General features: G+C 40.3%; 1 long non-coding RNA gene across 3 annotated transcripts in view; it reads right to left on the bottom strand.

The window, feature by feature from the left end:
* The window catches only part of LOC107313379 (uncharacterized), a 519,257-nt gene that overhangs the window by 191,451 nt on the left and 300,670 nt on the right, over positions 1 to 27,136 (bottom strand). For 2 of the 3 annotated variants that reach the window (XR_004307159.2, XR_004307161.2), the window contains 4 exons: positions 23,828 to 23,888; positions 23,270 to 23,386; positions 21,967 to 22,036; positions 735 to 917 (listed from right to left, as the gene is read on the bottom strand). This is a non-coding gene — a long non-coding RNA (uncharacterized LOC107313379). The remainder of the gene's footprint in view (positions 1 to 734; positions 918 to 21,966; positions 22,037 to 23,269; positions 23,387 to 23,827; positions 23,889 to 27,136) is intronic. The other variant, XR_004307160.2, reaches the window with a different exon arrangement.

The following is a 27,136-nucleotide window of genomic DNA, read 5'->3' as shown; positions in this document are numbered from 1 at the left end:
GGTAGGCTTTTTAACAAGAGTAACATAAAATTATCAGTTAGCTATTAGCTTTCATACATGCAAAGTGATTATTTCTCAAATTGATTCAGCTCTAGGAAAAAAAAAAAAAAGTCACTGCCCTTAGGAGGGCATAAAAGAAAGGCTGGAGAATGGAGGAAAAAAGGCTGGTGACAAGGGATCTTGAGGCACTGTCCAGATGCTGAATTTTCTTCCATTCCAGTATGAAATGTCATGATGCAAGCAGGAGCCACATTCAGCCATCAATATTTACAAATCCCTGAAACTACCAACTTGCATTTGAGAGCAGATCTTTTTATATACAGCGCAATTGCAGCAGACTGAAAGAAAAGCTCGATACCAAACTAATGAAAAATGAGATGAAGTTAATACACTCTAAGCTCCAGCAAAATCTGTTTGTCTTATTTATTCATTGCCTTGCTGATCTGGAGCCTTTAAATAAGAAATCTGGCCCGTTCACAATTATTGCTTAATTAATCCTCAAAAGGTCTATGAATAATGAGACAGAAATAACAGCAGCCATTGTAGAAAGAAGAAATAAAAATAGAGATGAAATATTTTGTCAGGAGCAGCACTTGTAGAACAAATATCCTCATTCATCCTCCTTTAGCAAACGTAACAAATCTCTTTCTTAAAAAATGGAAAGGGCATAAGCATAATCAAGCCCATCATCTTCTAACCCTGCACAAAATGTACTTTTGCTTTTGCAGGAATACCTTGGCTGGTAGCAACTGCTTGTCATCTCTCATGGCCGGGCACAGCTTCAGTAGTGATATACTGAGCTGAAGTTCAGCATTTCCTTGCTCATGGAAGATACCAATGCAGCATCTGACCTCTTCCCGTGTACTACTGAATTCATCATTCTCATACGTTTGCCTAGCAAGGCAACACTTTATTACCTGTTTCAAAAGAAGGAAACATAAATAATGATTAAGCGCCTTGCTGCTATTGCAGGAGAAAAGAGTCACACCAGAGAAATATTGAGGAAATTACTCTCATTTCACTAGCTCGCTGTAGAAAAAAAGAAAGGAACAAACTCACCAGTTCTCTAACTGAAACTTATAAGTGAAAACTTTCTTGAAGAGCATCTGGACAGTAATTAAAAGTATTAAAAGTTGAGGCCTGAATCAATGACTCTAAAACTGCTGTAGTAGCAACTCTACAACACTAAACTGTCCAGTTAACCCTACATCCTGCCTGGTCCTGGTTTCACATACCTGTATATGGTGAGAAGCTTAGTATGTGTGTAAATGGGAGTTTTCCAGACCAACTCCTGCAAGTGAACCCTACGGGACAGGCAGTCCAGAATGGCAATAAAACTCAGCAAAGATTCCCAAAGCAAATGACAGCAGGTGGGTAAAATCTCCCTTTGTGCTTTAAAGGAAAGAGTCTATTCCCTATCAGGATGCTACACTTCTTTGCTTGCAAAAATATATTTGCCTCCTTTCAGGAATGATCTAAAACTGCTCAGTGTTGATTAACTGCTCTTCTAAAGAGGAGTTACCCCCTTATTCTGGAGTAAGACTAAGCCCAGTTAGCAACAGGTTACACCCAGGTGAGAAAGAAAAGTGAAATTTTCCACGAGCTTTTGAAGAACATGGTGATATATTGATTCAGAAAATCTGCCTTCTCCAACCTCTTCACACATCTAACTCCTCTCTTATGGCTACCGTAAAGTGAAATTGAGCAAAAGACAGTATAAATTGCAGAACAGATCGGTGCCAGCAATGTTTCCACACATGGAATGATAGGAGTACCACGGACCAACAAAACTCCTTTCTTACATAAGAGGATTAAGTGGCCAACCAGATGAGCTACAAGGCTGACTGATGTGCTCACGGTCAGAGGGAGAAATTGAATAACTTTGCTGCTAGAGAGCTCCACATTTTAAGCATGCTCCCCAGACCACTAAGCATCAACCAGATACACTCACTACACAATATATCATGCAGTGCACAGATGTATTAGGTGATTCCAGGTGTGTGCTAAAGATCAGTTCAAAAAAGAAAACAATAAAAACACAACATCCTATGTTTTCTGAATTACTTCTTCAAGCTTATTCATCTTTCTGTAGCATGCATTTCAGAACCAACAGATGTGCTACACACTGCTGGAGAGCTCAAATCTGCATCCAAGCCAGCAGCAAAGATCTCAGGAGACAGAACATCTGCCAGGTGTGATCACACGGGCTCCAGAGATACTGCCTCCACTCAGAACTGATTCTGCAGAAGTTTACAATATCCAGGCACTGCCGCTCTGTAGAAACCAAGCCCTGACCACAGCCTCTTGTTCTGGGTGCTCAGGAAGGGTGGCCAGACACCGGAATAGCTGGCAGTGTGATAATACAGTGTAATTCTTTTCTTCTACACCTTCCTAAACACGTGCGCTCTTCAGATGTAGCTTTTGCTGTATCTTCTGTTGCCTACATGTTTTTGGATAGTGCCTTCTCTCCATTCTTGTGCAGAATGTTCCAGTGTCCCACCAGAGACAGGGGCTGCCCCATGGTTCTGTGCAAGCAGGATCAAAGCAGAGCAAATGCCAAAGTGGGAGAACATTTCTTATTCTGAGATAAAAGCAACAGGCAGTGGACAGAAGACAAAATGAGACACAAAATCTTCCTTCTTAAAATGCAGTCAGGAACAAAGCCTGCAGGTTTTTGTTTTGTTTTTGTTTTTTTTTTTTTTGTTCCTTCCTAATGCATCAGTGCATTTCCCTTTTAAAGCAGCCCCTGCTTTTTCTTTTCATGTACTTAGATGCTTTCCATTCCTCTGTAGTGAGGGCTTTCAGGATTTTTCTCCAGTAACGGTAGAAAGTTTGCAGTCATTAAAATCCCACCCACAAAGAGCCAAAAGCCCAGGACAATCCTACGCAAGCCTAGCAGGTAGGAATGAGCCTGTCTGTCATGCAGCAACTGAAGGCTTGAGCCCTATTCTCTTCACTGCTGATAAAAGCAAACCCAGGTGGGATCAGGCTGTCAAAGGAAAAGGCCACTCTTTCAACCCAGCTATTTTAATCAGATCAAAAATAAACATCCAGCCTAGTTAAATGCCTTTGAGGCTGTAAGATGTGTAATGACCATGTTCTCTATTTATCTATCATTAAACTATGTGACACAAGGAAGAATCAGAGGCCTAAGTAGATTTGCAACCAGGGGTAGGATGGATTAAGATGTACTGGGATGTTTGGGGACTAAATGCCCTTTGCCACTCCAGTCTCCTTGGTTCTCCTTGGTTGAAGGAAAAAAAAAAAAAAAAAAAAGGGGGCATACTGTGCCCTGCAATTAAAGTTAAATGGCTTTTCTGTGCTTCAGTCTGCAGCCAGGGATTAAGAAGCTGGGCAGGACCTCCTCAAGAGCCGTGCAATAGGGATCAGGCGCCGGTGTATCTGAACATCTCCACACTGACCTTACCTGCACCTCTCTAGTAGTTGGAAATACCAAAACAATTGTGACAAAAAGGTAAGAAAAAAAGCTAAAGCAATTAAATGAGTTTCCCTAGAGAGAAACTTCCCAAGAGGCACCAAATGGCATCACCAGACAAAAGGTTCTTCACTCTGAAATTGCTTCTATCAGACTCTGGAGCACCTTTAGGTAAGGGTTTCCTTTCTCTTCTTGGTGTTGCATCTTGCTGTGAAGTGGACAGCCTCAGAAATTTCCTAGCATTTTATAGAGAAGTGTGCATGAGAAAATTGTTAGTGGTTTATCCTTCGGGGCAAGGGAGTAGGGTCAGTATTTCTTGTCCTTCCAGATGGCCCAAGATTTTCCCCATTTCTTGCTATCCACCAGAACTGTGGCTGTTCTTTTGTTCCACCACAGCCCTTCCCATTACAGCCAAAACACCACATGGGCAGATAACACACAAATATAACTGACTGGCCTATTGGCATAGAAGAAGCTCAAGAGTGATTTCTTACCTGAAAAGCAGAATGAACTCAAAGTACATTAAGCACTTCTTACTATTTTCTATAGACACTGCCAGAATGTGGAATTAAACCAGTTCCTTGCTAGAACTGAGCACTTCAAGTACAAACCTGACACTATTGAACACCATCCAAAGAAGCAGCAGCGCTCAGACTAGTCAATGAAAAGCTAACGGTTCTCTTCCACTTCAAGCCAAGTGGAAAAGGACCAGTGCCACATTGCTGCTGAGGATGTATTTTGCAGCCCAGCATCATCTCAATAAAATACATGTTTCTCAGTTATGAAATGTTGCCTCCAACGAGGCTTAGCAGAGATCTCACAGATCCACACTGTACATTGGTATGAGATCAGCTCTGGTCAGGTCTCATACAAAACCAACTGCTACACCCAGTGGTATTTCAGTGCCCCCAAACCAAAACTAAGGCACTCAACTAATTAACAATATTCCGGTGCTTTTATACATTCCCTTCAACCAGCAGGATAAAAAATAAATAAGTTGTTAGCCTCTCCTAAAGGCTTTCAGGCTATTTATTTATAGACTCATTTATAGGTGCCCTTCACAGAAGCATCTGACCTTTTCATAATGATTACTGAACCTCTCCCATAAAGCCTGTGCATAATGAGACAGAGTTATAGTGCCCATTCTAAAGAGATGAGAACATGGACTGAAAGTGAGTAAATAATCTGATTGCAGAAGCAATCTGTTCCACAGACACGTGCCAAACAAAGATGCCATTTCTCTATCACATTGCCTATAAAAAACACCTGGACTGCTCTAACTGCTGCTGGAAAATCTTTGCAGGTATGGAACAACTTTTCAGGTTGGCACTGGATCGGGAAACATCACATAGAAAAGCGCTCACAGCCAAGCTATCCTACCCAACACCCACAGAACCTTCTTATTGCTACACCTCTTTAGGAATGTATGAGTGACAAAACCACCATGTTTGAGGTTGACTTTCCTTCCAGTCTCCCAGGCTGCTGCTGGTGCACATATCAAGGAGGTCAAGGTCTTCCTCTGCCTGGAAATTAAGACATGGTGGAACATCACAGCAAAGCTTCATTTCTGCCCTCTGAACTTCCCTCTGGAGCAGTTCTTACCCATACATAGCTAGCAGGATCCTAGAACATTGCTTCTTCCATCTGAGATTAGATCCTATGTGTATCTGCAATATCTACCTTTTATTGACTGTCAGAGGGATACAGTTTGTTGTACTGCTTCTTGTCTAGAACTAACGACCACAAATGTGACTCCTTTCTATATTACTGTGCTGAAAAGTTTGCAGAATGACTTTCACAAAGATGCCATCCTGTCACAAAAGCAAATGCAACAAGGCATTGCCAAGGCTGCATCTAGGGGATGAGTAGAACCCTCCTGCTGCTAGACAGCTACTGATTTGAAGCCTGCATCCCAGAGCACTAAGAATCACATGGAGACATAAAAGACATGTGGAAACTCACTGAATTTCATTATCAGAAAAGATACACCAAAGATCAGATGCAAATCAAGCATTGCCACATCCTAACTTTCTGCTTTTTGCTGCAGAAGCAGCTGATGTTTCTGCTAAACGATTTGCAAGAAAAATAAGAAACACTTCCCTCCTAAAACCATTCCAGGTTGATGCCTATTCCAGAGTCACACCTGAAAGCTTCTGCACTGATCAGGAGTGGAAGGGGAGGCACAATGCGACTCTCTTCTCTGAAGGTAACGTCACCAGTGAAACTACAAAAATAGCCTCAATTCTACTCTTGCCTGATGTTGAAAAGCTGCAGTACTGAGAAACCCACATTTCTCCTTAGCTGTACCATCAACAGCCTTTTTTCCTACATAGAGGATCATTAAAAAGGGGGAAATGGGTGGTATTCGTGCCGTTCTCTTCCACATTAAGGTTTTCTACTAATAAACTATTTAGGAGCTGGGATTTCCATCCCAAACAATTAATGATTTTACACTGTAGTATTTTAATCGAAACAGCCCCTAAGGGGATTGCTGTATCAGTAGCTCTAGACATCTGTACCACACTAACTAAACCGAATTTTGAAGAAGCAGCTCAAAAGCTGCACACGGGATGCAGCCCCCACCTTACATTTCAGCAGGGCTTCAAAAAGGGAAACAGCACCATCATACTGTGTTACATTATATGTCTACTCCTTTAAAGCAGTGCAGTTCAGAGGTTACCATGCTATAAAGTATTTGTTTTTATTGCCTTCTTCTTTTGTTACTTTGAAGAAAGATAAGGGTAAGAGAGGGACACATATAAAGCAATTTTATTGTCTGCACACCCAACGGGTTACAGAAAGATTCAGTGCTCGCTTTTGGCTTTTTTTTTTTTTTTTTTTTTTTTTTTTTTAAATAAGAATAACCCTGCGGGAGACGCAGAAGATGTTACAATTATTTGCTCAATTCACATATGACGACTCGTAGGTTAGTTTCTACTTCTAAACTATCGTTGCGGCAAATAAAGATTAGCCTGTTTCCAGACCAAGGTGGATGTGCTAAGCCTCTCGTTATGCTGCAGAGACTGTGTGAAATGAAGGAAAAGAAATTCTGAGATCTAGGCCTGGTCACAAGTGTGCTCTTGCCACGGACTTTTATGATAGTTTGCTGCTTTGTGATTCAGCCTCTAGAAAGAGATAGCAATCACAAGAGACCGTGCCGTAACAAGCAACATTTTAACTAAAATACCAAAAATATTTTTGGCAGGTTTTATGAACAACCTGTTGTGCAAAGAAACATTTTATCTCCTTCTAAATCTTATGCTTTGAACTTAAAGATACGGCATTTTGCTCCAACTGAGAAAACAGCCTTCCTGTGGAAAGCAGCAGTGAAAAGAGAGAAAGGAAAGCAAACTCAGCCTTTTCATCCTAATAGGATTTCTAGTGAATGCCACCAAGAAGTAACAGAAGCACTCCTGACCACTTGCTACATGGTGCTAAGTTATCCTATGATCATATCCATACCTCTATATTAGCCCATGTCACAGCCCTTGAGAGATGGGCTCCCAGCCCCAGTTCTTGCAGGTGCCGAGAACTGGGGATGCCCAGGCTCAGCGTGAGGAAAAAGGGACCAGTGTCTCATCACTGACTCATAACCTGCTGACAGTGCAGAGTGTAAGTCTTGATTCTCTTACATTCAGCGCACCTTAAATGCCTTAAAAGGGGTAAAATAAGCTTGAACCGAGGTCCCACATCACAGCATTAGACACACTGTTCCAACTCATTTGTGATAACCTGTGGGAATGGCTATCTGTGCTAAAATGCTGGGTGGAAGTGCTACTAAACCTGTTCTGAGTTTTAAGTGGCATGTAAGTCAAAAAGGTTTGTTCTAGACCTTGTATCTCACTTGCACCAGAGCAACACAGGACTTCTTGGTCACACGAATGCTTCTGTGTGATTGACTTTGCATAGCAGGAAGCTGAAGCAGTGCCACATCTGTTTCATTCTGACATTTATTTGTGCAATGAAATCCAAGGATCTTTTTTCCTTTTTGTTTTTTTTTTCCCCGCTATGTGCTACACTCAGTACTTTCTCTGTGACATCAAAATCCATCACACTGCTGGCCTCGTAGTACCCATTAGATTGTACAAACCAACAGTGATGAGGGAAAGACCGCAGAAAGAAAACAAATATATGTGGCCTGAGGAAGTCAATTTTAATTTCTTTCTAAGCTGTCTTTGATTCAGGGCAAGATTCACTTGCCCCTAGTCTTGTTGTAATACGTTAACCTCCCTCTTGAGGAGGAAGCAATAAATAAATGCAGCACAGCCAGGGGCACTTTTGCTCCCATTCAATTCTTTACTGCGCAAGATGTCCAAAGCAGCTTTTGTAGCGTTCATCATCTCAATGAAGAGAAACTTTCACAAAAAAAGGTGCCATTTCCTCAATGAAACAAAATCAGAGAGACAATTAGAGAGATGTGAAACATCCTGTCTCCAGATTATTGACAAATATACAAAGCCTCACAGCTATAGGGTCTGGAATAGAAGTTGTCTAGTCCTCTAACATTTCCTGTACAAACTCTTGCATTTCTTTTTGCTGTTCTCCCCCCTGCTACACCCAGAAATAGATAAAAGAGAAGTCCCTGAGGCAGATACCGATGATTTCAGAGCCCTCCTGCACTTCTGCAAATAAGCCAGAGAAACAAGCCTCTCTCCTCCAGCAACAGGAAAGGTCATACGAAGGACAATGCAGAAAAGCCGCCCCATCGCTACCTGCCTGCCATCAGAGCCATAACAAACATCAGTTCCCACTGTCACGAGTCCTATTAACCTTCAGCGGTCACTCAGCATACTCACAAAATGCCATACAGGAAGGTAATCCATATAAGCAATGTTTGAGTGTACAGCAGCAATCAAGCATCGCCAAGGCTGTGCTCTCAAATGTAAAGCAGCACAGAGGCTGGAAAGAGCAGCACTGACATTTAGGGGCAGATATGCAATGATGGCTCACTTTAGCTGTACGAGGCTAGCGGCTCCTCTGCTAATTTTATCAGAGACCTTTTATATACAGTTCTAGGTGATTTGTGTGCAATCCGGCTTGAATTTGATTCATAGCCAATGGTCCAAAATAATAGCAAACTGAAATAGCTGAGAGCAAGCACTCATTTTCATTGACTCTCTTGGATGTGAGCACCATTAACATGCCCAGGTTCACTGTACTGAAAATCCAATATGTGTGTATCAAATGGCACTGGGTAGCTTCAGCTACCAGAGGGGAGTGTTCTCCCCCCTTATTGGCAGTCAGAGACAAGTGCTCTTAACAGCACCCAGCTCTCCATGTTACTAAAGCCTGAAGAAAAGTCCGACTATGATCAGGAAAAGACACAGCACTGTCCTAATGAGAATAAAGATGCTTGGGCTTGTTCTGGCAGCCCGCTCTATCCAACCTGCTTTAGAAGAGGGCTTGGACTAGATGATCTCCAGAGGTCCCTTCCAACCCCAATAATTTTCTATTTTCAAATGAAGTATCTCTTCAGTACCCAGAATAAAACCAGAAGGGAATAAAAATACGAAGCGAGTAGCTGTGGATTTTGCAGGGGAAAAAAAAAAAAAAGAAGAAAAAAAGAAAAAAAAAGAAAAAAGAGAGAAACCAAGGTTTGTTGTGAGACACTGAGGAAGTGGAGACACACAGGAAATGGAACAGAAAATCTAGAGAAAAAGTAAAATAAATAAATAAAAATTTAAAAAAAAAAAAAAAAAGCAATGTCTTCCTTTAAGCCCCTTCCCTCCAGAAACCAGAGGTTTTGCATGCAGCTCTGCTGTTAACCTGGCCTTTCACTTGGCCTGGTACTCTAAATAAGGCATGAAAAGGCACAGAAGGGAGCCAGTTGCAACAAGGTAAGGGCACCACAACTGGGGTTGGATTCACATCACCTAAATGGGAAGTATCTTCTCCTCCAAGTTCTCCTCAAAGACAACAGGGAACAGGCATTTCCAAAGGTGGTGATCTGGAAGATAACTCTCAGATCTGAAAGCATCAGTCTTTAGGAAAGCTACGAAAAGACATCTCAACTGCTTTCCTGCAGCTAAATGTAAAACATGAACTTGGAATAATTACCAACAGTATGACCAAGCACTATGCAACTTTAAATGAAGTCTTTACAGGACAGACTTGCTGCTATGCATCACAGAGATTGTTTTGTGGATTTGCAGCACTTGTAAAGATTTGTGCCCTTAGTCACACCCTTACATATACTGACTGATGTAAGTATTTACCTGAGTTTATTCTGTTTTGGCAGGTATCATCATCTCACTTTTTAGGAACCTTCCTAAAATATCTAACACTGGCACATGGTCAGGAACTGGCTGCTTTCAGAATGTTGCTGGGCTTTATCTCAGACACAGCTGCTAGAGTAACACCCACAAACACTTCCTTAGAAGTGTGATCCCACAGCTGCACACACACTGAGTGCTACTTCTCCCCAGAGCTAAGCATCAAGTTCTCTAGGATACAACCGAGTTGACTCTGGAAACATAATCTCTATATTTCAACAGTGTCTACAGCATCCTAAGAAGCAAGATAAAAAAGAATAAAAATTAAGCATGGCTTATAATAATGCACAACTCTTTATTTTGTGTCAAACTACTCTGACATGTACTTGGCCTTTTGTTCTATAAAGACTTTCTGAAAAGACACAAGCTAAGGCAGGCTTGAATTATTCAGGATGAATCTGATGTTGTCTTGGTTGGCCTTAGTGGCATGTCCTGTGATCTCTGTCGTACTGGGAAAAGTCACTGCTTCACAGAGACTGGATTTGTGCTTCACCAATACTAGCTCCATCTCTGAAGTGACATTTCTGATTGCTGGATCCATAACATGGAAAGGAAGCACAGGGTTTAAGAAGCTAGATAATGAGGGTCGGTATCTGTCCTACAGGAATCTGGGCACTCCCAAACATGGTCTCTTAAAATCTCCATTTCAGGGCACAACCAATCTATAGGCCCATGTCTATTAACATCATTAGCAAGTCATTGCACATGCAGGTTTCAGAGCACACAGCATTTTTCAAGACCATGCAAGATGGATCCTTCTGCATTGAGCAGAGCAAGTTCCAGAGAAAACCTGATGCTGTCCTCTTTATTAAGCAATTACTGATCTTATCCACTGAGGCAGACCTGTAGACACCTAGATTTCCCAAGCAGCTTTTGTTTATTAACTTCATCCCATTTGCAAAATATTTCCTCTGGAAAAAGATGGAGGTATGATAGTAAGTACCTGAAAAGAGGGTTTGGGTCCCTACTTTCCTATAGAACTCAGCTCATAAAAGAGAAAATCCAGCATGAAGCACTTCCTGCACTTGTGGACTTTACAGGACTGCTCATCCTTGTATAATCTCTTTTGCAGAGCTTAAACACCATTCTCCCTTGCTGGAGACACTGACAAGTCTCTCTCCTACACTTGGCCAGACAAAACTCATATGGATTGACATACTTGTCAGATTTGCTGGAATCTGGTCAGGGAAAGAGTTACTGGGGAGGAAAAAAAAAATGGAAGAAAGAACTACTACATACACACCACTTCCTCTGGAAACCAAGCTAAAAGCATTATAGAAAGGTTTAGAAAATAGTTACAACCATTAATCTTTGATTCCCCTTTCTGATACTATCAAAACTGAGCAGTGAACCATGTGTTTTCCATTGATTTGTTACATTCTTGGTTCAATAGGTTAAAATCTAGGACACATATTGAAAGGCAACTGTGTGACTTGGGTAACCAGAATCTGGCTGCTTGATGATGCTCTTCCCACACTACCTGTGAGCTTTCCCTTTTTCTATGGCATGAGAGCTGCAAGCTCCAAAAGGGTCACAGCTCACTGACACGTCTGACCCTCAGAAGAGCAGCTGTCACTATTGAAACGCAACTTCCTCACTCCCAGCTCAGTAGGCATCTCACGTCATTAGTAAAGCTAATGAAGATCTGCCTAAGTCAGGTTCAGTCGGGGAAGAATTTTAAGGTATTTTCAAATGATAAGTGCTTCTCACAATACACAAAATTTCTGCATCTATTGTATGAACTTCGAAATAACAGACTGTCTGAATAAGCTCAAGTGTTCAGAGCCAGACTGGCAGGCTGAAACTGTACCAGTCAGAAATACAGTGCCAGAAATCACTTCTGGGCACTGGAGCCCAACCATCAGCTCCACTAAGTTTGCAGAACATGGCATTTTCCAAATCCTGCCATTATCACAGCCCAAGAACTACATCCAGCAGGCAATTTCCATGCATGCACGCATACAGCTTGGAGGCCAAAGAAGTTTAACATTATGGACAAGGTCAAGTCTTGCCAGCTGGCTTTAGAGCCAGAATTCACTCTCTGCTGTTTACTCACACAGATGCACTCCACAGCTGACAGGAGCTCTAACAGAACTTGGTCCCTCTGATACCATCCACCTTTTACTTTCTCAAACTTGAGTTCTTTCCAGTTCTTTAAGGATCATTTAATATCCTACCTCTCCAAAAGACAGATAAAACTACCCCAAAATAGTACTCAGAATGAAAGATTCACCTCTAGATGGCAGTTATCAATCCTTTCCCACATCCTTCCTTTCCAAACAAGGTAGGAAACATTTTACAGAGATGAAGCTATTTGGTATCTTATCATGCTCATCTTGATGCTTCCGTACACAGTGAGGGTGTTGAGGCACTGGAACAGGATGCCTATAGATGTGGTCAATGCTTTGTCCCCTGAGACTTTCAAGGCAAGGCTGGATCAAGCCCTGTGAAACCTGATTTAGCTGTGCATGTCCCTGTTTACTGCAGGGGAGTTGGACTAGATGACCTTTAACGCTCCCTTCCAACTCTAAGGATTCTATGATTTCTATGATTCTATATTTCTACATTTTAATGTGATTTGCCCACATGGTAGAAAAGTGAGCTGAACTATAGACATGACTCCACAGAATTCACGCTACACACTGCACTCCCAAGGCATGCATGAGCAATCATTAATTATACTCCAAGTCTGAAACACTGCATATGGCATATATAGGATCACTATCAGAAAAAAATAACAAACGTTCAACGAATAGAAAAACCAAGAAAATGAGGAATAAGCTCATTTAATACCTTTCCACAAGCTATATACACTATACACATTAAATGGCACCAGTTTCATCCAGTAGCAAACAGCACATTTTTATAGCTAGGATCAGGAATGAAGCAGAGTAATACACACACTGAGGATGTTCTCAGAAACCTCTCGAGCTCTTTCAAAAAAATTCCATCTTACTTTCCTCAGTGAATGCCAGGCTTCATAGTTCACTTGGTAAATGCTTTCAGAGTATATTACTTTATAGTTATTGTACCGTCACAGATGACATATACTATTATTTTATTTAAGGTGTTTTTCCTTTAATGATCTCTTTCAAAAGCAAATCTTTCATGTAGGAATAGCAGTACTGAAAATATGCATTCCGGAATAATTCTACCACTTTTGCTGACTTTGTTGATGTCTAAAATGTTGTAGGTTTTCTTACTGTCACAGAACAGCCTTCCACAATGTCTTTTCACTACAACCAGTGATCGTGTGTGCCCCTTTGGTGAGAGCGATATGGTACCTTACTCTTATGTTTGATCAGTTTTCTCACCAGAGCTTAAATTACCTCTGTACTTTATGCCTTTGTATTTATTGGAGTGGAAGAAGAATTCAGAAATTATACATGAAATGTAGAACCAAAAGAGGAAGAGGAACATGAAGAAAAAAACAGTACTGTGTGCTTGAGCTCACTTCCATAAGAAATCAACAAAAACATTGATACCAGAAGCCACAGTGTACTTAGCCCTCTCTTAAGTCTTAAATGAACTGTCAGATTGGGAACGACTTTTTGCCTGACTCTCCAATTTTGGCAGAACTACTTAAGGAAGAATCCTTGATCTCCAGGTGAACTTCCAGACAAAAAAGTCCTGAATCTCACAGCAGCTGATAATTTGGTACACAAGGTCTTAACAAAAACTGCAGAAGCTCTATACAACTCCTAGCATTGTCCAGGCCATTCTACATGTCCAAGCTACTAGATCCCTGACTTGCAAATGCCTTCTACATCACCCGTCTTAACAACATCTGTAGCATGAACTAGCTCAAATTTGAAAACATCACCTATAGCAATCTTTTAGCAGAACAATCCCAACCACAAGAGAAACAGCAGATGTGAGGTGATAGAAGGCATTAGCTCCTTCTGACATCAGAGTGATAAAATATTAGCATTCTGGACATTTTGAGAGATGGGAGATCATTTTGCATCTAGCTTTATTGTTTTTTCAATACCAGACTTGTTTATTCTGGTGCTGAGTTGTGACAATGAGGTACATACATATCTAATCATAGTGAGCCAGCTTGTCAGCCTGTACTCCATGCTAACCCAGAATACTTGGCAGCCTGAAAATCTGCTTTCTTGACATCTAATACTCTTGTCCACGGGATTATAATACCAGTTCAGTGATTAGAGCAAAAAGCCATTTTTTGTGTCCTTAGAAACAGAAGGGTTCTTGGATTTTGCCTTCAAAGAAGAAAAACAGAAAGATGATCTGCTTTTCATGGATACTGCACTTTAGAAAACTCAACAAGATCAAAATCAGTAGAAATTGTAAAGAGAAAATTACATTTGTTGGGTCTGTGATCTGAGCTACAGCACTCTGTCAAGGCTGACAGACCACATGAGGGGCTAGATGTTCCTGAACAGTTTTGGCCTTGAAAATGTGGCCAAAATACATAGCCAAGATCTACAGAAGAGCATTTTTCACAGCTCACCCACAGTCTGGCAGCTGGGTCTCACTAAACCCCAAAGAACAAGAAATTGGCTCATGCCACCTGCCCAATCCAATATTTAAACAGCAGAACCATCCCACACAATTAGGGATACACACATACTAAACAGAGAGTCAAAGCCTGTGCACTCTATTCACATCACAAAAAGAAAATGAGCATTGTGATTAGAGTATCTATAACATAATATTAATTTGTGAGGGGAAATCTCTATAATCATCTTAGCAAAGACAGGGAGTTCTGTGTATCAGATTTTTTTCAGAGACTGAGCACACAGTTGTTGGTCTTAATGAGGTGAGGAAGATAGGATTCCTACAATGCAGACATGACAGTAGGGATTGCTGAATATTCTTGCAGCCATGCAAAATTTCTCTATTTGAAAATGAAAAAAAAAAAATAAATTCTCCCCTTATTAACTCTTCCCCAAAATATGTGTGTCTGTGCTGCTGAATTCATTCAAATTCTAAATCCAGTGTCCATATAAAAAACTAGGCTCATTTCCTTTATCCCGAGTTTGAGTTAGGGTCAAAACACTTTTGAACCTGACCAAAAACTCAAACATGTGTGCAAGCTGTGAACCACTTGGGCTACTACGGTGATATGGCAGGGGTTACAGAGCAAAAGCTGATAACTGGGTACTAAGAGATTCCTGTAACTGTTTCTTAAGCTTATGGAGAGATAAAAAACAAAACAAAACAGGTCTAGGGAAGACAATTCCTGAAATCCTTTCACTGATTACAGAAACATCTGGTCAAATGGCTCCTATCACTCTTTGTTTCATACGAGCAATGTCTGCCCAGCCCAGCAACTCCACAGAGACAAACCCCAATAACCACAACACTGATGGAATTGACGTCAGCAAAAGAGTAAGATATGCTATTACTAGACTCAGACCAGTGGTCCATCTAGGCAGACTTAGGACAGCTGGCATCTTTGGCACTTCTAAATTTGATTGTTATCTCTTGTATCATGAGAAAGGAAATCTCATCCTCATCATTAGTTCGTATCTCACCTGTCTGCTGTCTCCTTGAGCATTAATCACTTCCCTTCTTCTTTCAAAACATATTCTATTTCTCCTATTTGGGCAAGCTGTGTTGAGCCCACTAGAGGACAGATGAGCTGCAAGGGCCAACACATATCTCACTGCAAATAGCATGTGGCATGTAACAACAAAGTTGCCACCCACAATGGAGGTGATCCAGTAAAGGACTATCTTCAGAAAAGAAAAGCTGGGTTATCTCCTCTGTACAGAGGTGTACGCTACAACAGATGAGCCTTCTGTGGTCAGTGATGCTTGCAGCTTGTAGAAAAGCAGCACATCACGTGCAAACATAGATACTCACACAATCTCTGCCTGGCTACTTCCACTCAGAACCTGATTCAACTACATCTGGTGCTGGCACAGTGCTCCAAAAAGCTCTGGGTAGAAAGGAAAAAGTTTACAGAAAGGAGGCACTGCCAACTCAGATGCCTTTTCATGTGCTCTTCGCTTCATTTTAAACCAAAACTAATGCTGAAGCTCCCTCATCGCACCTCTGCAAATACATCCTCCTGCAGGAAGGCTTGTAACAGCGCCAGTGTGTCACCCTCCTGCTAATGAAGCAAAGCCATCATCCAAAGTAATTTAAGCCATTCAGGATGGCCAAGTTCATCAACACAGTCATGACTGTGATTAAGATCCTAGCTGATGTAATCGTGTTCAAAGCCTTTTTGCATCTTTTGCTAATGGGGACACAAGGTTCCCAAGCTGAAGTTCAGAACTCAGAGGAAAAAAAGATTGCTCTCTGGAGCTCCCATCTCTTGGCAAGGTTATAGTATCAGATTAAAGATCCTTAACTAGGTATTTAAGATTAAATGAGATAAGCAATGAATTCTGGCTTCAGAAAGCTTAAGGATCTTTGTGTCAGCCTGAAGTGAGCTCTAGAGAGGAGTGAGCGCTTGCCTGGTCCATGATGGTGCTAACACTGATCTGCCCATTGCTGCTGCTGTGGTTTACTTTTCTGTGTAACAACAGAGTCAGTCCTTTTGCTCATGCAAGGACTCATAACATCTCACAGAGCAAATATTTCGCAGGAGGCTTCTGTATACTGCTATACAGAGCTACTAATGCTTTAGACTTCTTTCTCCTCTTGCATGCTTTCTCCAAAACCTGGGAGCAACTCCTTCTCAGTACTGCTTTGGGTGGCGGGGATGAACAGCCTCAGCGGCAGCTGTTCTGATTTTCTGTCTACTCCTACACTGTTCCTAGAGAAGCCAGGTAATTACTCAAGACTGAAATATCTATGTCAAAGCAATCAGTAGTGTCACCTCATTGTCTCCAGAGAAATTGCAACAGAAATTAACCTGACTCTACAATTCTTCCTTTCACTGTAGCAAATGGTAACAACCTATGTAAACCTGCCTGTAGGCAGCACCAAGTAAAACACCACTCCAGCCAAATGTGTGGGGGCTTTGCCACCCTGAAGTGCCACTTCTTCCCTCAGATCCTCCCAAACCTGCTGGCTAATGCCAGCAGTCGAACTGAAGCAGCAGGACACTGAGCTGTCCCTCATCTCAGACAATGAATGCAAGGGGAGAGCTGATAATATCACTGTTCATTCATTCTCCTCTTTCACCGTCCATACATAGAGACAGGCATCAAGGGTCATTGCTGGAATTCGGGTCAGCAGAGAAAACACACAGACACAACATAAGTTTTACATCTGAACTTGTGAAAATGCACATAGTCTGCCTTGCTGTCTAGACAGCATACAGAAGAGAGGGGAAGGATTTTAGCAGAGAGCTTTAAACCATATGCAAATAGATAATTAACCTTGCTCTAAATGCTATTTCATTTTTGCACTTTCTTTTCCCTAGAGATCCTTATAGTCTATCCGGTACCAGTCTGTGGAAAGAAAGGGAAGGACAGGAAAGGAACTGTTGTGGTGGATGCTGGTTTTACGGAACAAGTCAGCAAACTATGTGCAAATAAAAATTAAAAAAAAATATATCTCCAGGAGCAGAGGGGCTTGTTCATCATTTATCTCATGTGTTTACCCTTGGGCTATCATTATATTAGCAACATTTCCCGACTGAGCTGGAACACCTGGTAACTATAGTAACCACATTTTCATATCTGCCCATAAATTCCCTCGGTTCTAATTAGGGCACTCATTTATAACAGTGATGACAATGTGGGAAATGTAACTGCAGACTTAGCTCAGCCACAGTCACCTCTCTCTCCCTTGTGTTGCAGAAATGACCTGGATCATAGTTGTTCTTACGCCCTAAGAAGTTCCTTATGGCATAAAGCCTAACTTACCTGCAATGCCAAGTGTTTTATATCCATCTGCTACTTTGCCCATCTCCCTTTCTAAAAAGCCTGCTCATCCACCATCCAGTTCAAATGAAAGCCTGACTCGTCTCCTTGCCAGCAAGCCTTACACGCCAGGTTGCATAAATGTGTTTTTCTTGATAGAAGGAAGAATTCACATCTAGCCTACAACAGAAATCACACACACAGCACTATCCCAAATTTTATAAACAGGGTGTGGATGCCAATTTAAGCAGGAGGGCTGCATGGTTCAACTTACAAATCTACCTATGCAATCCAGATGGCTAAGAAGACAGAATAAACCACATCAATTAAAACAATTGACAGGAAAATGATGAAGACACATGAAAGAAAGTAAGACCAAGTAATAAATAACTGCAAAGGTCAATGGCTCAGGGTTTTCCACCACAAATTATTTCTTTCTCCATGAAACAATAAAACCTGGTGAGCAAGTTGAAATCTGTTGACATGATTTAAAAAGATGGATGAGCTGGTAGGTAGTTGAGAGTGTTTGTTTTATTGTTCACAGAGTCACTGTTCAGAAGTACATTTGCTTTGGAGTCTATGTGAATTATTGTCAAAAAATGACAAATCTCTCACTTAAGGCTACACTTGAAAGCTTTACATGAATTTCTTTTGCTAAAAGAAAAAAAAAAAGATGTCATGTTTGTGCATTGGCGTAAGTAAGGCGGCAAAGCTCATTTCAGCAGAGATCAAGAGAGAAGGGCTGCTTTAGCTTTAGATTTTGAAGGACTTGTTGCCATTGGAAAATCTTCCCTTGCTAGAAGAGCATGTCAATTAGTGTAACTTAAACATGGCTGTTGATAAGAATATCTCATCTTGAACCTTTCTCCACCTTCCCTCTGCTGGTCCTGGAGGCTGAGGGAACTGGGCAAGCAAACATACTGGAGATGCTACTGCTGCAGTTGTCATTTCCACTTCAGATTGATAAATATTCTATTAGTTGCCCTGTTTGCCTTCCTAGAGTAGCAGCAAGCTCTTGTGACAGGGAAAGTGAGGAAGAGACCATCAGTAAGCTCATGTAAATGGTGCTAGTCCAGGCTACCAAGGCTTGATGGCAGACCTTAGCCAGACTTTCTGGGGCCAAAGGAGCCTCAGCAGGTGTAAAGAGTACTAACCTGCTTATTGATAACCAAAAAATGAGACTGCATCTTGCATTAGAAGGCTGTCCACATTCTTACAACCAGCACCAAAATTCAGGAACACACTCAGGTTCACCTGGAAGGTATTTCATTGAATTTTTGACTTTGACATCCACTGGCATAAGACTGGATCCTGCGGCCACGCTATCCTATTCCTGTGTGCCCTGCTCACAATCCTACTAACTACTATGAGCAATGGGCAGACGAGGGGCCATTCAAGTGCCATCTGCTATTGGCAAAAGCCAGAATACAGTGTTCTCCAACTCTTAATTAGGTTCTACTAAGGCTCAAAGTGCCCTAGGCAGAGTTAGGGGAGGCAGCCTGAGGCAGTGGGTGTAAAAAGCAGCATCTGCTGCAGCTGATCAGGAAGTGCAAGGTGCTTTGACAACCAACAGACAGATTAGATATACACCGAGACCTCAAGCTTTCCTTGTTAGCAGAAAGACCTTCCATTGGCTCATCTATTGCCTTTGGACACTCAATGCACAGCTAACATACACTGAGAAAGCCCCACAGATTCAGCAGGGTCACAAACTGTCATCTTGCCACCTACCTAATGGCTTTACTTAACGTTAGATGAGCCTGGAAAATTTTCACACTGACTATTACAGAAGCAGAAATATTCTTTGTAGGTGGAGTTTGTTCATTGCAAGCTATTTTATTGCTTTATCAGTTCTTTACACCACAGTGAACAGTGTTGTGATAAGAAAATGTAAACTTCAGCAAATTGACAAAGAAATATTCTAGTTATTTGCCAGTTTAATCATCAAGCACCATTTAGAAGCATGGATGGAAAACATGTTGATGATCAAATCCTAATATAAGCACAAAAACTGATTTAAGATGCTGCCAAATTCAGAGCACAGTAACATTCACTTCCACATATATGTTATTTCATAAAATCTGCAAAAGTAATTTCAGTCACTGCCAGCCTGGGTTAATTTTTGAAGCAAGACTCAGTTCATAAGATGCTGCTTGGGACTAGAGAGGATGGTAGTCTGCTGCAAGTTGTGTCACTCATTACTGTACTGTCATTGCTCTGCCAACCTCTTATTGATTCAGGTTGTAGATGTTAAGACAGATGGGTGTGTGTGATACGCATGACACATGAGGCTCCACTCTCTATGGGAGCCTCTCACACTGTCCATAATACTTTGTTACTGACTGTCCTCATTTTCATTATGAGGGAACTTTTTCAAATTGTCAAAATCCTTCCAAATGACCCCACAGCAACTACTGTAGACCACAGTACATCTTGGCTGATTAAATATTATAACCAACATGTAATACTTATTTTTTTTAACTTGATTCCCCTAGTCAAACAAAGCAAGTCTTTGACAGAAAAATAATTATCCAGAAAAACAGGAAAAATGCAAATTAAGATTAAATAAACACTTCTACTTTCCCTCTCAAGCTGGCTTCACTCTAAAGACATCTATTACCTGCTGTAACATGTGGCTTGCGAGACCCTCAAATAAGATTAAGCATTTCTTGGTAGTCCCCTGGAAACAGTACCTATGACAGTTTGTTTTCATTACTGACAAATAATGCAGAGAGATTGTTACAATTGTATGACTGAAAGATTAAATCAATTCACTTTGGACATACTTTTTCTCTCTCTAAAGATGTAAATTCCGTAAGTGTTGGCAGGAAAGAAATTTAAACTTACATGCATGAGTACACACAAGAACTAATCTGAAATGACCACTATTACTACAGTCCTTTAGCCTAATTAGTTCTGAGAAAGAAACAATTGTTCCAGTTTGTGGGATTTTTTGAGGTTTTAGTGGTTTTTCCTTCTTGATCTATATCATGTGAAGAACAGTATTTCTTACAGAAGTCCTCTAAAAAGGAAAGAAACATCTTTCAAAGCTGTTGCTTGGAAAATGAATAGGAAGAGTAGCATTCCACTGCAGAAATAGCCACCAGCTCAGGAATTCCTTCTTGGAAAGGGAAGTCCACATCTAGTCCTTGTTTCACGCTTCACTGAAACAACACTACTGCACGGGGTACAAACAAGGGATGCATGTGCTCTCCTGGAGACACACTTTCAGACTCCCAGGTAGAACAGACTGTCATGTCCCCAAGCTCTATGACACATGCTACTTTTCACATAAGAATCAACTACTGAAAACATACATGCTCCAACTTGATTCAGATTTTCTGAAACAAATGTAAAACCAGTCTGCATAAACTTCATTGTTTCAGTCCTCTGTACCACGTCTGCTTTATATTTGCCCATCACATCTGCTTTGCCATTACCCAGTTAACGAGGCTGTCACCCCAGCTTGGCTCCCTCTGCTTTCCACTGGAACTTTCCTTTGCTACCAGGGAACGCTGCCTTTAATCACAAGAAGCACAGACCAATCAAGGAACTCTCCATATAGAAACTGATGACAGTTCTAATTCCTGATCACAGCAGGAATTAGAACAGTTTTAGCTTGTTTCAAACTGTAGGTCAATGAAAAGAAAAAACAAAACAAAATATTTTGGACTGTAGATGTGATTATTTATCATAAGCATTCCAGCCATTTCCTTTTGGTGATGGGTAGGTAGAGAGATAGATTTAATTGTGGTAGATTTAAGTGCCACAGTTGGCAATCTTGCATGCTGATTTAACATTTATCTGCAGCTTGCCTATTACATCAGATTTCCCTTAGATTTGCATAATCTATTTTGAATTGATCTGAGGGAGTGAAGGACCGCAGTGCTGCACGTATCAGATGCTTTACTATGGCCCAAGTCAGGAAATGTCTGCTCCCATCAAAACGCTTTCAATGGAAAGCACCACTATATTTAGTAACTGTACTAAATATACTAAATGTAGTGAATGCCATTCCATCACATTTAATTTTCTTCTTCTTTTTTACAAGAGAAATACAAGAGATTGGGAGGATGAATTAAATAAGAGGGATAGAAGCAGATTATTATGTTTCCATTTTTTGCAAAAAAAAACCAAACCACAGCGAAGATGACTAAAAGTAAATACCTTCCTAAATCCTTCCCTTCATTAGAAAGGCAGGATTTTCATGAGGTTACCATGAAGACAGGTTAGTGATCTGTATTTCTGCAGATCAGGGGCTGCTGGAACAAACATTAGTTGATACATAGAAGCTCATTTTGAATACTTCAAGGCAAATAACATTCACCATAATTTTTCCTCCTTTCTCTCATTGACCACAGGAAATCAGAACACATGTGCAAGCCCAATTCCATGCATGCTTGTTGGCTGGCTACAATTTTTCACACAATGAAGAGTTTTAGATATATTCAAAGCAATCAATTGTACTCACAAGTTACATCTAAGCTGCATGTGTCTTAAACATCTGTGTTACTCCTTTCCAACTAGAAGATTGGAACTTCCTAAACAGAAAAATAGTAAGACATGAATAAACAACATATTCCCATGACATGTTATCAGGTGAGGTGCTTATATTTTTCTCATTATCGTAGTACGGTCCATATAATAATAATTTTAGCCTTGTGAAAAGACTCAACACAAAGTTGCCTATGCAGATCTGAATCTGCATTACCTTGCACTGGCTCACTGCCAAAAGGGAAATTTTACTCGTGGCAATTAAAAAGCAGACCCAGAGGTAGGCAAAATAAACTGCAACTGATGTGCAATGCTTATATGCAAATTACGTTTTGCAACATTTGACTCCTCCTCCAGCAGTAACACTTCAGGGCCACATGCAAGACAACAGACAGATCTGCTCTAAGAAATAAAGCTTTTCTGATGATTTAGAAAGTGTCCTAGATATAAACGAACATTTTAAGACCAGCTGAGAAAAGTCTGAAAAAGATATTACTAATTCTATCAAATACATTTCATGGCTCAGTCGTTTTTACCCAGGGACAAGCATGCCTGCAGTGAGGGGCTTCATCTGGCTAAGAATTCATGTTTTTAGCCTAGTGTATCAACATTTGCAATATATTTATTTATAAACATTAAAAGCAGACTTTTAAGTAGAGTAACTAACACACAGCACTTTCCCCAGATGCCAAGTCATAAGGCCAACAGACGGATGTATAGCTGCAGATAACTGCTTGTGTAGACATCAGTACTCAAAAACATGACCTGAGTTTGGGATGATGAACTTATTTTTATAAATACAACGTTGGCCTCCCAAGACCAATGTAATCCCTGCTGCCATGTAGTGTAAGACATTTGAAAGGATGCTGACTTGACTATTCCCTCTTCCCTCTATTCTCTCTTTTGAAGTTTCAATAAAAACGCCTTCCTCCTATCTCGAAAATGGAATACTGACATGAAAATTTGCTACAAACTTCAAAACATGAATTCATTTAGTTTCCAGTTTTAAACAGGAGGGGACTGATTCTGCATGGAGGCATTTGGTCTCACATGAGCAAATTCTTACGCTAGCCAGAATTAAACATGCCAAAAGTGAGCGAGAAAAAACTACAACAGTAGAAGCATTCTTCCAAAATAAGTGTGCCCATAGCAGCAGTGGCCATGAGAGTGTGTCAGTGCAGATGCTTATTCAAGGACCATCAATATGACATCAGAATTTTTCATACATGTAATGACCATAAAATACAGAATAGGGTAAATAAATCTTCTCATTTCCTTACATCAGGCAGCAGGATTCAGAGTTCCTTTAAGAGTAACTGAGTCTCCATCACGTAATGAAGGACAGCTTGGTCCTGTTATCCTTCTATAACTCAAACAGGCAGATCCGTGAGGCAGCGCTGCAAGAAAACAAAAAATTCTGTTGGCAACTAGAGGTTTTAGGTGATACTGATGAGGTCTTCTCCAAGAAGAATTATTTACTACAACAAAGTAGCTAGATTAAGACTGCCAACACATTACCAGACTTTAAAGGAATCATCCTTGCATATAACATGTAACTGTCTCTAAAACATAAACATAAAATAAGCTGTTTATGTCATCCCATGCTGTTCATACATGCACGCACACATTGATAAAGACTAAGAGGTTTATTCAGTCTACCATGTAATATCTGCAGTTCAACTGTTCCTGTAAAAAGGAACAACAAAGGTTACTGTAAAGAAATGCTGCACATAAATATTTTTTTATTTTTCAATGTTTATCTATCAATAAATAAACAAAATGGCTTTCCACTGCAAAACCAGACCATTTACAAAATTTATAATACAGTTTTAACTTACTGTTCCATCCTTTGCTTTCTTAACAGATTGTTTACTTCTCCCAGGTGAAGCCAAAATATAACTGTAGGGGGAAAATGCAGTATAGAAGGAAAAGACTCTTTCAGTCATTAGGTCTTTTTCATTGCGAACTCTCTGTGTGTTTTCATCTGTGAATTTTCTAAGGTAATGGCCAATCTCGAGCCATGTGTTCAAGTAATAATTTCATGATAAAACTAATCTTTCCAATAAATAGCTCTCTGAAACACTCTATTTTTCATTTTCAAAGAGCCAGAAGGATTATGTTAGTGATTTAGATATCTATTTTTCTAAAATTGCCCTCCAAGTCTTCCATATTCTAATGTAATGCTCTGAATCTTTAGCAAATAGGAATTGCATCTGGAAGAGGAGGAAAAAAACAACACAGCAAAAACAAATGTATCCTTAGAAAATCACCGATGTAAGTAGTTTCATTCTTTGTACTAAAAACCATTTGAAAACTAATCTACTGCATATACTTTCCTTTCAGAAAATGTAAATTGATCTTTCAGTTTGAATACCTGTCAAAGCACAACCACTATAGTGCTGATAAGTCATGATGCTCATCAGTTGATAACTTCTGATACACTGCAATCTAACAGGTAGCTCCAGAAGAACCGTTGCACAAGACTGCACTCAAACTAGAGTGGAGGATGTTCTGCTTTAGAAAATTTGGCACCAGTAAGAGTGATGAGTTTATTTCTCCCACCAGCACCCTCCGAAGTGGAACAAGAGCGTGTTGCAAATAAAGGCAACTAAAGGAATTATGTTGAAACAGACAGGATATATATATATATATATATATATATATATATTCTTTTCAAGAATAAGGCGATTGCCTTTATTTGACATGTGCACACCTACACAGCCCACACTGCAATTCATAGTACATTTGCTACTATGTCATCTGATAAGGCTTCCTTCTGAATGCTTCCATCTCCCTCTGAAATCAAAGATTGCTTGCAGTTGAAAATAAGAACAGAAACAATAAGCATCTCTCTGTATTGCAGAGGTATATGGCTACATGAAGTCTAACCAAATCAGTGCATACACCTTTAAGAATCACAAAAACCTGAAAGATTTATCTTTTTCTTTTTAATGTGCTTACTTGATTATTTATTACTATTTCATTGTTAAATCATGATACTGTTTTCTAGTTCAGCCAGTGTCTCTGAAGTTTAATATACCTCAACAGGAATTAAGGACTGCAAGCTTTGCTCACAAAGTTCTCTAAGTGCCAAACTAGCCTACTACCTCCAAACTGTCCCTGGCTTTCATGCCACTTCCTTCCTAGTACGGACACTACTTCATATGTTGTGCAAGTCTCACGTTTAATTTCTGCCTGATACCAGTGGATTAACTCAGTGTCCTCCAGCTAAGCTACCTTTCAATCCCTCTTAATTGTTTTGGAGAAAGTGCTGTTTCCTCCAGAAATCCTCCAGTCTCAGCAACGAATTGCTTCCTTTTGGCTAAGAGAAATGCTCATCCTTGAAAGGTAGAAGCCACGGGTCAAGTGACAGCAGTGTAATAAATCTTCATTTCCTGCACAGTACCCTGAAGGTGATCAGTAAGTCACACATGGGCAGGTTCTCACAGAAAAACTAATTTAAATTTTAACTCCAGAGTTACTGCCAACTTGATTCCCATATACAAGCAACTTGATTGAATATAGCCAGGTGCTTGTAAATCTTGTAACTGGTGCGGAAGGACCTAAAAGATTTACTTTCAGTAAGCAGCTCAGCCTCAGCTAGGAGTGGAATCCATCCTTGGGTTCCTGGAGGCTCCCCTTCCTTCACAAATCCCAAAGAGTAGAATACATGCAAAAGCCAGCAGCCAACTTTCTGGTGGAAATGAAAGAAGTTTCAGAGAAACCTGAATGTGGATATTGAGGTCTTGTTCCCAACAGCAATTAAAGGTAAATAGCTCTACATTTTTAATAGCAAAAAGGAGTGCTGGAAAGCTATGCTAACTTTTCCTTGTTTGTACAAGGCGCATGAAAATATTTAGAGAGAATATAACAAGGTAAAACTTCACAATGCTCTAAATGATCTAAAGAGGCAGCCAAAGAAAATTTACAGCTTGGCGAAAAATCAGACTGATGTTATTCAAATTTACTTGCTAAGTGATAATCCAGTGGATTAGGCAGCATTTACTCTTTAAGAGAATTCTTGAACTTCACTGTGTTAGGAAGTCTGCCACCTTTGCCATTTGGTAGAGAAAGTGGACAGTGGGTTTTCATTTGGTTAAGAAAAAGATCTCACATCCATTTTGCTATGCTCAATGCAGTGCAGACACAAGGCTTTTTAATGGAGATGTTAAAGAAAATAGCAGAAATAACTGCAATTCAATTCTTAGACTTTATATCAAATGGTTTGCCTGTATGTTTACTTAAAAAGTCTATTCCAGGTTGTGGACAATGCCTATATGACAGTGACATTGCCCAGTGTGCTGAGAAAAAAAAAATGGTAAGCTTCAGAAGGGCACAGAAACGTTGGTTATCTGCTGTCCTTTTTGTTTATTTCTAAATGTATGGTCTGTCACTCAGCCTGCCCTCATCGTTTTGTACCTTCACTCCAAGAAGCAACCTCTCCTCAAAAGTTAAACATAAAGGCCTTTGTATAGAAAATACTGGGCAATGAGAAAATTGGCTTTGATTTTAAAGGCTGTTGCAGCTAAACCCAACAGGTGGCACAGCACCACAAAGTTTTTTGCTCACTCCTTTCCCTCACATTGCAATGAGGGACAGAATCAGAAAAGAACAAAGTAGAACTTGTGGATTGAGATAAAAGCTATTTACTAAGATGGAAAAAATGAAAAGGACAAAAGGACAGTAGTTGTGATAGTAATATATGTATATATATATATATATACACAACAACAACAACAGAAGCAAACAACAACAACAAAAATCACCCCAAAAAAAACCAAGTGATGCATAAACAGTTGCTCAGCACCCACCACCTTATGCCCAGGACATGTTGAGAAGGTGAGAAACTGAAATACCTTCAGTTCTGTGAAGCACTGTTCAGCAACAACTAAAAACAACAGGTGTGCTCTCCTAAAGTCAAAACACAGCATCAGACATTACAAAGGAAAAATCAACTCCATCACAGCTGAAACGAGGATAATGCTGGGAATTCACTCTGTAAGCAGTGCACTTCCTCTGACTTCACCTGGTTTAAAGCAATGTCTTGAATAATGCTGGGATGTGGGTTCCTTCCAGGAGCAATGAGAAAGGATGACATCTCCAAAAGTGGAGTCTTCTAACTTAATGAGTGTCTAGACCTTCCTGCT

Source organism: Coturnix japonica, chromosome 4 (assembly GCF_054131305.1).
Source record: "Coturnix japonica strain WE chromosome 4, WE-NBRP24, whole genome shotgun sequence".
Taxonomy (NCBI): domain Eukaryota; kingdom Metazoa; phylum Chordata; class Aves; order Galliformes; family Phasianidae; genus Coturnix; species Coturnix japonica.
This window is presented reverse-complemented; position numbering and strand designations above follow the sequence as displayed.